Genomic DNA, 12,900 nt, shown 5'->3' on the forward strand with positions numbered 1-12,900 from the left:
TGGAGAAGTTTAGAGTAGCTCTTAAGCAAGGCTTAGTTTGAATCCTTTAGCTCCACAAAGCTAACTCAGTTGATAAATAAGTACTTGAAAAGCCATCACCTTTGGACCTACCTATAAAGGCTTCAAAGTGTGATCAAATTTCAAATAAAAAAGACTTTAAAAATTAATTGACAAAAATTGCAAATGTGAGCAATTGAAGAATCAATATAAGTTTTTTCCACCAAAAACAGAATTTTACAGAAATAAGATGAATAGAAATTTAGGAAACAATAAGGTTTCCCTGTTACAAATAGGCAACCAAGGATATATGCCTGTCTTAAGATTGCATCATTAATTACTTAAATTTACAGGATACTACATGCTTCAGCAGCACATCTACCCAAATTACAATACAGAGATTAGCATGGCTCTTGCACAAGGATGATATGAAAATTTGTGAAGAAATGAAAAACAGTTATTAAACAGTTGATTACAAATATACAAGTGTAATTATACATGTAATTCATAGGAATAAAAGTTAGTTTTACACCATTTAATCTTCACCTTTTTATGAAGGCCTTTATATTGCATAACCTTTATAAAAGTTTTGAAATTAGATAACATTTTCATTTTATCCCAAAGAAATAAAATTCTATAAGGACCTAGGAATTAAAGGAATCTTTAACCTTTTCTATATGGAATGCAATCTGAAAGAACACATTAATGAACCTATATATTATAAAACAATGTTGAATTCAAAGCACTATATCTAGGAGAGAATGAACTAGATTATGGATACTATACAAACAGAATACTAAATATTTTAAAATACACTTTTTTCAGACAAGCACCAGAAATATCTTTAGTTTCTGTACTACTCATTTCAACAGATAAGTTAAAATTATTTCTTATTAAAAAATCACAAACTCTACAGAAAACATTATAGATGTATACAAACAACTTGAATGTATATTGACATCAAAGTCAGGCAATTCACTTGGAAGAATACCATGGAATTCATGAATTTTTAAAGTAAGATATTGCTGTTGCTTTGTATTGTGAAAATATTTTGTATGGACACATAGGATGGACTGGAAATTTTGAAATTTAAGAAATTTACCCAAACCATTAGGACTTAGGAGAACAATTTGTACAGCTTTCCACAACTTCAAAGAGGTAGTGATACATACTTATTCTTTTGGCAATATCAAATGCAGTTTCTTCCAAGTTGTGCTTCAGACCTGGTTTGATATAATGGTTCAACAGAAGGAGATCTAGCATAACTTTGCTATTTCTATTCTCAGCAGCAAGATGCAAGGGGGTCAAGAGGCCTTTAGTTTGGCCATTGGTATCTGCATCATGATGAAATAAAGAAGCCACTCTGGTATTATTCCATGTACAAGTACTGTGCAGGGGTGTCCAGCCATTCACAATTATTACATGAATATCTACCTTGAGCTACCAACTCATGGACAATGACTAAGTGTCCACTGAAAGCTTCTCGATGAAGAGGGGTGTACTCATCAGCATCACTAGTATTCACATGAGTGGCCTTTTTGGAAAGTAGTCTCTGCACTGTACTAAGGCGATTATTTTTGGCAGACCAAAGAAGATATTTGCTTGGATCCTATTCCATTTTTCTCTTGCAATTGATACCATTTCTCACTTTTTCATCTTGTTCCTCATCTTCTTCAGAATTGCCTAGCTAGAGACTTTGAGTGCCAGTGAATATGAGGTGTCCATGTATTTCCCCAATAGTTCACATTGGATGAACTGGTCAGAAATATCCGGTGAATTTTTGGCATCTGTTTTTTTCACTATTATTTATTTTCTCTTTTTTCATTTTTATCATTGTAAATTATTCTAACTGGAGAGTAGGGAATTGGTAGAGAGCAGAGGAAGATTTTCCTCCGTATTCAAAGGTACAGACTGAAAATGAGGACCAGTGGTGCATTCATGTGCAGCTTATTTTAGGAATGAGAAAATAGGAAATAATGCCTTACATGTAAATGAATTGGGAAATGGCAGAACAGAAAGTGGAATGATGCAACCAAAAATATAAAAGCAAAATAAATTAGGATAATTATGGAGAAATCATATCATGAAAGGGAGAGAGGAAGAGAGAGACAGCTGTTCAATGATCTAGCTAGCCAAGAAATTCGTCCCTCTGATCAATTTATAGAGCAAACAATTTCATTTTTTAAAAGAGATGGAAATAGAATTAAAGATCAGATGTCTCCATTGTTTTTAATTATATTCTTATTATCTTAAATACTTGGAAAATGGAATTTCTATTCAACAAATCAGTTTTTTAAGTATAATTTATCTTTATATAACTTTTCCACATCCTTTCAAACCTCACCCCACTTTAATTTTTTCTAGTTTCATACTATCTGCAATGAATAATATACTTTCACTCTCTTCGTCCATAACTCTCTTTATTCCTTCCTTTTGACTTCCCCTCACACCTTCCAAGTGACAGTTTCCTGACATATATTTTGTTGGATTAAAAGTTCAATTTTATAAGAAAATACACTTTTGAAATACTCCTCTGCAAATAGCATGCTTTGGTTAATATTTTTTGTAAACCTGTATAAAGTTCTAGCTTCCAAATATGAGACATAACATGGGTTCTTTGTTTGTCTGGCTCTGACTTAGCTCATTAATATATTTTTAGATCTATCCATTTCATTTCAAATAATGTAACAGTCTTCAAAATGGATAGGTGCAATCCAATTGTGTATATGTGCCACACTTTCTCCAACCATCACTCCACCAAAGGGCATCTGGGCTGTTTCTGTAACTTTGCTACGATGAATAGTGGAGCAGTGAACATGGTTGTGAAAGTGATTTTACTGTAACCTTTTGGAAGAATTCATCACTACCATTATGGGAACAATCCTCTGGCCAGTTTTCCAGAATAAGCACATCCCTACCTTCATCTTCATCCCAATGTATTGCAAGTCTTCAAAACCACACTACTCCCTACAGGTCTCAATAACCTAAAACCACACTGTGCCCATATTCTTTCAATACATTACATCATAAATGTACATATAATTTAGTGAGAACTTTCTATGTATTTTCCTAATGTGAGAATGAGGGACATGACAGAGTAAAAGTAAGAAGTATGCAATTTAATTAGCTATTATCACATTTAAAATCATTTTCAGCTCTAATTCATAGCCTCACATAATATTATTATAATCTTTATTTGATTACTTCATCTAACCCATAATTTGTAACAGGTGAGTTAAAAACAAAGGCTAAAAATGTGGTTTGATTTTGACACTCATGTGTGAGGTTGCACAATATGGGCAAATATGCTCATTTGCAAGGTAACTCTATTTTGTCTGAAGTACCACAAAACATTTTCACTTAAGTTGAAAACATTGTACCATGGGTATATTCTATCTCTCTCATGCAGTTTTCCACTCAAATACTCAAATCTTACAATTATTCCACTTATTTAAAATCATAGCTTTTTACTTTAATACCCATAATATTAGAGTTTGAATTGAGTGTCTAGTGCCCCCTAAATGGGTGTTCTTACCATTTTGTCATGTCTCCAGCCCTAAATTATCTTGATTATTTTTCAGATACTGGTGTATGATATTGGGCTCAGTCCACGTTATGTTATTCTTCCTGGAATTTAGAATAACAGGTACATGTCATTATGTAAAGATCTTTCTGTCCAGTCTGGGCTTTAACCTCTATCCTCACGAGAGTAGACTCAAATGTAGTGAGGATTTTCATAAATTTGTCATAGCTGATGTTTTTTATAAGTCATGTCATTTTCTGCAGGTTTTTGAGTACTGAATTAATTTGTTTTCTTGGGTTGTTTTATTTCATTTGAATGTATGTGTTGAGTTGTTCCTCACTTTTCTGGTTTCTTTCAATCAAGTTCTTACCTAATGTGGTGAGAATCCAATCCTTATTTTTCTCGATAGTCAATGTGAACATGATTTATTCCAAAGCAATTTGAGTAATATTTAAACACCTTCATATCTATGAATGGTATATAAATGATAAGTGCTGCGAAGGGTCTTTTCATTTTCACAGCACTCTTTGTCATACACAGACAGATCATGAAATATATGAAGATAATAAAACTACAGATGCTAGCAAGAAGAAGGAAAACCTATTATTAATAGTTTGACAGAGGCTTCCCTTCTAATGAAAGAAATACGTTGCTTCATGAAGGATTTCACAAAATTATATTGCTTGGAGGAATCGAACCCAGGGCCTCAAGCATGCAAGGCAAGTGCTCCACCACTGAGCCACCTTCCATGCTCTCTACGAATTCTTAATTGGTAGGTTATTTAGTTTATTTTTAATTTCAATTTAATTTTATTGTAAAGGTAATGTACAGAAGGGATACAGTTACATAAGTAAGGTAATGAGAACATTTATTATGGAAGAAACATTGTTATCTCTTCCACTGATTTTTTTGCACACTCAAAAAAAACCTAGTTTTTCCTGTCGCTATTGACCAATGGGTACTGTTCTTTCTTTGTTTATGCATTTTTTATTATAAAATTGATATACAGAGGGTTTACAGTTACTTAAGTCAACTAAAGAGTACACTTCATTTTATTTTCTAAATTTCAAATTTTGAACTTAATTATTTTTTTATTGTTTCTTTAGGGTAATTCTTGTTTCAGAGTTGTAGGATTCATTAATTTAGTTTTGCATAATTTTAACACAAGTAAATTATTCAGACATATAGTTTGCTTTCAAAATAATTAACATGAGAAAATTTAAAATTATTTTCTTAAATTTTATATGGTTGTTGAAATTACATAAATTTATTTTCTTTAGTTCTAAACATATTTGCCCATTTAACAAATAGTGTATTTTCAAGAAGCACATAATTTATTTTGAAAGGCTTTATTACCTGGTCATTATTTGGAAATATTTGTACTTGAATTAAAAAAAATGTTTGAGGTGGGAATAGCGATTTGTTCTTTACATTTTTCTAACTATGATGGTAAGTATAAATAGTACTCATAATTCAGGAGAGACTGAGAAACTATGAGACCTTATCATAAAATTTCCAGAGTGAAATGATTAGAGATATAGTCATCCCTAGCAAGATATAGAGCACCTGGTTATCATATTCTAAATCTTGAGTTAAAACACCAGTAACATCAATCTTTTGTCAAAATAAAAGGACACATATTTCAAAATGTTTATTATTTAAAACTTGTTTGCAAATTTCTCATGTCTTTTATTTCTGAATTTTCAATTTACTTAATCTATAAGAATCCAAGTATCTTGTGACTATTTTATTTCTACTAAATTTTAAATAGTATGAGCAATATTGTGATTTCATATATTAAAATACTTTTACTATTTGTGATAATTTCTTCTGTTTAATATGATAATAACAAATGTGTGTATGTGGTGTGTGTGTGTGTTTATTTGGGTTTTCTGTGTGTGTGCTTTTTGTGTACTTTCTAATGCTTGGGAGATCACACAATTGCTTCACATATGTTAGGCCAATGTTTTACCACTGAGCTATACTATCTAGTTATAACACAAATTGTATTTTAAATTATGACTTTTAAATGTTCATTCCTAGTATGTTTTTTCTAAATTACATATGATAAATTGTGATCCATCTTCTGTCCACGTCAGCAGTTGTTATTGTTATTCTTTCTCTTAAGTTTTTAGAAATTAATTATATTCCTATTACAACTTCTTTACGTTGTAACAGATCTATACAATTCTTTATTTTCTATTTTTTTCCCATGTTATCTGACTTTCAGTCCAAACTATCAGGTGGATTAAAAAGAAACTAGATTCAGGACACTTTATTTTTCTCCTTCTCTTTTCTGAAGTCTTTCTGTTTTTTGAAACAATACTAATGACATACAACTCCTGTGTGGTCCACCATTCTTCCCCCTCTCACTCTCTTCTGCAGTACATCTCAAGTCGTTATCATTCAGCTTTATTATGCTGTACTGTTATCTAAATCTTAACTCATTCCTAAACTAATTATAGTTGCATTGAGCAGTCTCTAAAGACATTTTCTTTATATAATATCATGGGTTTGTATTTTCACAAGTGGTAAAATATGAGTGACTATCATATATTTAGATAGCTCTGTAGAATATTGGTCCACCTGCTCAATAATCTCGTATGTAAATTCAAGGAATACAGGTCTGTCAGAGCAATCTTGTAAAATGGTGTAGCTTGAGCCTTCATACTAGCTTTGAATAGTATTACCATGTTTAGTAGTGAAGACAACATAGTTCTACTTTAAGAACAGACACATAGAAGAAGGTAACAGTTTCGTCAAAAATAATTTCTTAGTTTTATGGTCCACAGATTTTGAAAAGGATGCTATGACTTTATGAAATAAAAACAGAATCTTAAATGCTTTTATTGGCACTATTGCCTCTCTAGATTTCAAGAATGATCTTAGACTACTACCTCAATACTTTGTTTGTTTGTATGCCGGTCTTGGGCACTGTCTATGTGCTCTTCAACTCAAGGTGAGCACTCTACCGCTTGAGCAACAATGAAACTTCCTGGTTTATTGGAGATAAGAGTCTCATGGATTTTCGTGCCCGGGCTGGCTTTAATCCACGATCCTCAGATCTCAGCCTCCTAAGAAGCTAGTATTACAGGCATAAGCCACCGGCACCTGGCCTACCTCAAACCTTATATAGAATGATTATCAAACTAAATGTGAGATTTAAAAACCAATAAAACATAAATGTAAAATTTCATGATATTGATCAGTAAAGGTTTCTAAACATTTGATATGGAAAAAATTAATGGCTAAAGAAAAGCAAGAACTGGATTATATCAAGTGATAACCTTTCATAATTCAAGGGACACTATAACAGAAATGAAAGCATATCCAACAGATAGAGTGCACATATTTGTTAATGCTACAATGTTAATGCTACAATGATTCTTAAACTTAAGTATTTTTATGTCTTCTAATTGTATATAAATTTTTTTCCTGAATAGAATATTTCTTTAAATAGCATATGTAAATTAAGTCAATAGGAGGAGCATATGAAATAAGATTCTCTTTAGTGTCTAAAAAATAATAAAAAGAAAACTCACTAGTATGACCATAATATAAACAAGAACGTAAAATATAGTAACGTATTTGTGGATAATTGATATACTTCTCATAGTGATCAATTTGTATAATACTGCAATCATTTTAGCAAACAAGTCTTCAAAAGATGAAAGAGAATTGTATAGGATCCAGGCATTACACTTCTATGAATGTATTAAACAGAAGTAAAAAACTTTTTTGGACAGAGAATGTAGTTAATTGACAGTGAACTTGAATAGTATGTGTGAGACTGAGGAAATGATCCCCAAAAACAAATTTTGAAAAGACACACTATAGAGGATGTATACTGGGCAAATTCCTGTAACTGAATTTTATATCTATTTTAATGTCTGTTCTAAAATTTACAGCATTTCTATTTGAAGAAATGCAAGTTTGTGAAAATTAAGCTTTGGAAACCTATGAAAGTACAATTCACTTCCAAAGGACTAATATGTATACAATAAAAGGAAATAATATATTGTAAGTGAATTGCATATCAGGAAAAAAAAACTATTTTTAAAACTTCTTCACACAAAATGCAGAATAGCTAAAAAGATATTTTTGGTGTTGGCTAAATACTCTTTGTAAACTACTGCATTTAAAACAAAGATGTGATTTCTGTTTATTTTGAGGGTATATTTTCCGTTTGAGTTTATACAGAGATAACCCAACCCAAAAATATATGTGATAACTGGAATACCTAGGAATTGTGCATCACTTCTAAGAAATTTATTTTATTTTATATTTTTTATTGTGAAAATACTGTACAGAAGGGTTACAATTACATGGGCAAGATAATGAGTACAGTTCTTATCAAGCATTGTAGTCTCCTCCTTTGTTTCCCCTTCCCATCCCTTCCCATCCTCCCCCTCCGCCCCACCCAATCCTCCCCGTTACCCCCACCCCACCAAAGTTGTAAAGTTCATTTTTTGACATAACGACTTATACATCTCATTGTTGCAATAGGTCCACCTGTATCCATATTTTTTCCCATGGTTTCCCTCATTTGCAATATGTAGTATATATCTGAGTCAAGCAGAAAAGGTGAGATAAGGTGATGTTATGGAAACGAACCCTAAGTTATGTATTCAAATGTTTATTTGTTCTTTCATGCGATTGTTTCTAACACATTTATATGATTATTTCTTTGTTGCTTTGTATGTCCCTCCCTCACACTATAACCCCTGCTTTCACTGTATTTGATGTCTGTATAATTTGTGGAGGAGAAGGGGAAAAACTTCTAAGTAATTGAGAAACTTTTCTGGAAGAAACTTATAGCAAATGACAGTAGACACAAATCTATGCATCTGCATTTTATGAAAGTCATATGTTACTTGTTTAATCCAATTGCTTATCTCTACCTTGCTAGGGAAAACGTATTCTCAAGATAAGAGCCAAAAGCAGTGAAAAGAACAAAATACACAATCATCTTGATATATTTGTGAAAGTAACAAATGAAATAAAACAATTCCACTTAAGGGACTCCAATATTAGTGTATGTGAAGATGTTCCTGAATGACAATATCCATTAAATTTTTGGAATTCTAATTTCTACTAACATATGAAAACTAGAGCAAGAAAACAAATATAGACTTAGAGTGAACCAGCCTTGAAATCATTTTCTTAATTGTTTTGAAATTACAAAAGAATTGATACTCCTTTGCTTTGGAAATCATTTAAAAATATTTATCACTTATGATAATTCAAATAGCAAGCAAGAGTAATTTTATATAATCATTATAAATATAATTTTATTACTATTGTAAAATAGAATAAAAAACCAGTCCCAATATATGACCTACCTATCATTATTCTTGACTTCTAATCATTACCTAAATATCTTAAACAATCTAAATAGTTATGTCTTTAACATAGACGTAAATATTCTGTACTTTTTTACTTAACATTTTCCAGGGGTATGTATTCATGTTTCTAAGAAATGTTCACAGCAGCTAAAAGATGCTTTTGTGAAATTAATGTGATACAATTAGTTGTTGTGGGTGTTGTGTGCAAGGCCTGGGCAATGTCCCTATGCATTTTTATGCTCAAAGACAGCACTCTACAACTTGAAGAAAAGAGCTAATTCCTGTTTTTACTGGTTAATTGGAGATAAGAATCTAACAAGTACTTTTCTGTCTGGGCTAGTTTCGAAAACAATCCTAAGATCTCAGCACCCAGAATACCTTGTAATATAAGGGTGAGTTACCGGCACTTGGTTTCATGAGGTTTTTTTTTTTTTTAATTTTAATTATGTTTTAAGATGTTTGTTTCACTATGATGTATATCATTCTGCAAATAAATTTAGATATATGTATATATTTCTGATGACAAATAATCTCTAAATATGTACTATTCTACACATAACATTTATATATATATATATATATATATGTATGTATATATGACAGACTCCCACTAAACTTTTATGTTACTATTTTTGACATTTTTCATTTCAAAGGTACAGTCTATTTTTCTAAAAGTTTACTAGAATAAAATAACTAATATTTCAATATAAAGTAGACTTTATTACTTTCAAGGGAATTTTAGATATACACATGATATTGTAGTAACATTGACAGTATATTACTTGAAAAGGTTCTGCCCAAACTCTTAAGTATTTGTTTGTAGTTCAGGAGAGAGAGGAAGTTAATTCATACTGATTAGGAATTTGCGATGCTTCCAAAAATCTATTCCATAATTTGTTCTAAGCACATAGTCAAGCTACCTGATATGGTTTAGGTTGTTATTGTTTATTTGTTCAAAATTTCAATATGGATGCATGCACAGTGGTAACATTAAAATTATTAATCTAAAGACAAAAATAGTAAAATCATAGAAACATATCCGATGTTCAATAATTAGTACTTATGATGCTAATAATAATTTGGATGGAGAGGATGATGACCACAGTGTCGCCTGATAATGACGATGTTGTGATTGAAAAAAAAAAAAAAACTTTAAATATCTTTGAAGCTAAATTTCCCACATTGAATGTATAGTTATAAACAGCATTGGATTACATACAATAACAATAACAAGAGGAAGGCTGGGAAGGTGGCTCAGTGTCAGAGTGCTGGCCTTGCCTACATGAAGCTCTGGGTTTGATTCCTCAGCACCACATAAGCAGAAAAAGCGGGAAGTGGCACTGTGGCTCAAGTGGTAGAGCGCTTGCCTTGAGCTGAAGAGCTGAGGGACAGTACCAGGCCCAGAGTCCAGGCCCCATGACGAACCAAAAACAAAACAAAACCAGAATAAAAAGAGGAGAGTTTCAATATCAAGAAATACAATCAAATAAACAGGTAGAGACAGTAAAAACCCGAATGTTATTCCAGCAGTCTTTCTAAGGTATACTCACTATTCTTGGTGGTATTATTTGCTTATAAATAAAATCATTTATTTCCATATTTTGATGGACTACGATGTAGATTTCAACTTAGTGTGATTAGTTCAAATAACATTCTCAGATAGATACTTTTCCAATGATATATTAAGAGTATGTTCTTCATTACAGCTGTAAATACATGACACAATTTACATAATAACACTTACATATCTGCAGTTACCATAAAAGGACACAAGCTGCAGGAGTTAAATTTATTTTTATTTCAACATGAAATTATTTCTGACTTTATACCAACAAACTGAATTTGACTCTTTCCTTATTTGTAAGCTAAGGCAGAAAATGTAAGGACTGTTTACTTTCTTTTGCCTTGCTCTAGAAGTCAACAAATATATTGTTCAATATTTCTGGTAGATTATATCCATTTACAGATGAGAAATGTAAGACCAATAGTCAATGCTGTGAGTAAATAATGGTAGTAGAATTTTTGTCTGACTTCTTCACTCTGTGTGCTTACAAGGAGAGTCATTTGGTGATGGAGAGGACCAATATAAAAAAGACTATGGGGGAAAATGCATACTTTGTAAACAGTTGTTTTAGGCCTGAGTGACTGGTGATGAGTATTTGCAATAGGCTGGTGTCAGGGGCATAAAAAGGAGTACATAGAAATTACATTAGTGACAGGAACTGAGAAAATCTTGATCATTCATCTTATCTAATGGATGGAGGTAGGATATTAGGAAATCTAAAGTGTTTCCACATCTCTGTCTCCTAACTGTATTACTTACATTCTTGGTGATAAGGACTACAGGTGGAAAAGATGGATTTAGAGGAAAAAAACTCTCTGATAGTTCTAAGGTTTATGTTAAACAGATGCAAAGATAGGTCTGTTTGAACATCATCAAAAATCCATGAACATGAATATGAAAAAATAATAATAAAATCAGAGACATTATTAAAGGGAAGAAGAAAAGGAAAGTTATGATGAAAGTGTGAACAATGTTAGTAGCAGTGTGGATAAGATTGGAGGAAAGAGATAAATAAGGAAACAAAAAGTAGTAAACACAGATTTACAGAAGAAAAGGGAGGAAAGAATTTTCAGGAAGATATTGAAGGAAATCTACTATTTGGATTTGAAAAGTAAAAGGACATAGACAAGTTCAATAAGAACAGTGTTTTGGTGAAAGTCATATTGATAAAATGTTGATATATGAATGTGAAGACACAAAATTCTGGATCCATAAAATCAACAGGTCCTGTTGATTCTAAATTTTGGGAACAAATGCTTTAATCCTGACCTCAGAAATATTATACAGATATAACTGTCATGAACTTTTCTTAGAGATATTCTGTGAAAGTTTTTGAAAACTTTATTTAGCCAGGAGATTATAGATTGAACTAAAGCAAAGACAAGCCTAATTTGTCCTACAGTTCCAATTAGTGACCTATATATCCATATCAGTTTGGGATTTTATTGAAATATATTTAGATATGTTTGGATATCTTATCAGCCTACTCATTATAAATGTAGGACAAGTAACACCAAGTATTATGTTGAACATGCAGCTTTACTGATGTGACTGAACACTTTTTGAATTGATTCTTTTTAGAATAGAAAATGCCTCTATAGCTATTGATAAATCATAACTGCCAAATACTCTATTGAAACCTAGTTCTTGTTAGGTATATCTCCATGCTGAAATAACCCTGTCAATCAACATGACACAAATTCTTATATGTAGGAAAGTGTTCTTATAAACTTCAAGCTTTCATTGAATGGAAGAGTTCAGACATCACCCTCACCACTAGGATTAAATGCCTAAAAAGATAAGACATTTTGCTTTAATCCCTTTCTTTCATTTTCTCATACACATTGTCAAGTTGTGAAGGTTTCTAATGTAACAATAATACAATCGTGACTTGTATTAACACAACATCTAGGATCAAATGTTAATTCGGATACTTACTAATTAGCTCCAAATTTTGTGGATATTTATATTTCTCCTGGGTAAACTAATGAGCTCCTAGAAAATTTCCCTAAGGAACCTTTCAATTCTAATATCACTGTTTTCTCAAAATGCTTTAAATTCTACCTCCTCTAATGTGGGCATAGGGCTATATTGTGGAACTTTTCTCCTCAGAGAGTGAGTATTACTCTATTGCTTAACAAGGACAAAGTACCTTCATACATAGACTGGGCATGTGCAAACTAGAAGTGGTAGTTGAACAATGTTCTTAGCAATTTTTACAGATGAAATGGAAATAGAGCAACTATGAACTCAAAAGAAATGTGCAAAGAAGACAAATGCACGAGGTAGAATGTGCCAAGAAAAGCTGAAGTATAATTTCAAATAATTTGCTCAGGTGTGAGGGTGTGTTCAAAGGACAGTTTCAGACAATGTACATGTATATCCTGGGGGGAAACTGCTTTAAACTATGCTGGGATAATTGTACAAGTAGAAGCCCCTTAGTCTACCTCTAATCAGCCACAACATCATCA

The 12,900-nt window shown here is 31.8% G+C and overlaps 1 pseudogene; it reads left to right on the top strand.

The window, feature by feature from the left end:
• Positions 1 to 358: 358 nt before the first annotated feature.
• LOC122123468 lies at positions 359 to 458 on the top strand (annotated as a pseudogene).
• The last annotated feature ends 12,442 nt before the right edge of the window (positions 459 to 12,900 follow it).

The sequence above is a fragment of the Dipodomys spectabilis genome, unplaced genomic scaffold (assembly GCF_019054845.1).
Source record: "Dipodomys spectabilis isolate Male_0828 unplaced genomic scaffold, ASM1905484v1 ptg000228l, whole genome shotgun sequence".
Classification (NCBI taxonomy): domain Eukaryota; kingdom Metazoa; phylum Chordata; class Mammalia; order Rodentia; family Heteromyidae; genus Dipodomys; species Dipodomys spectabilis.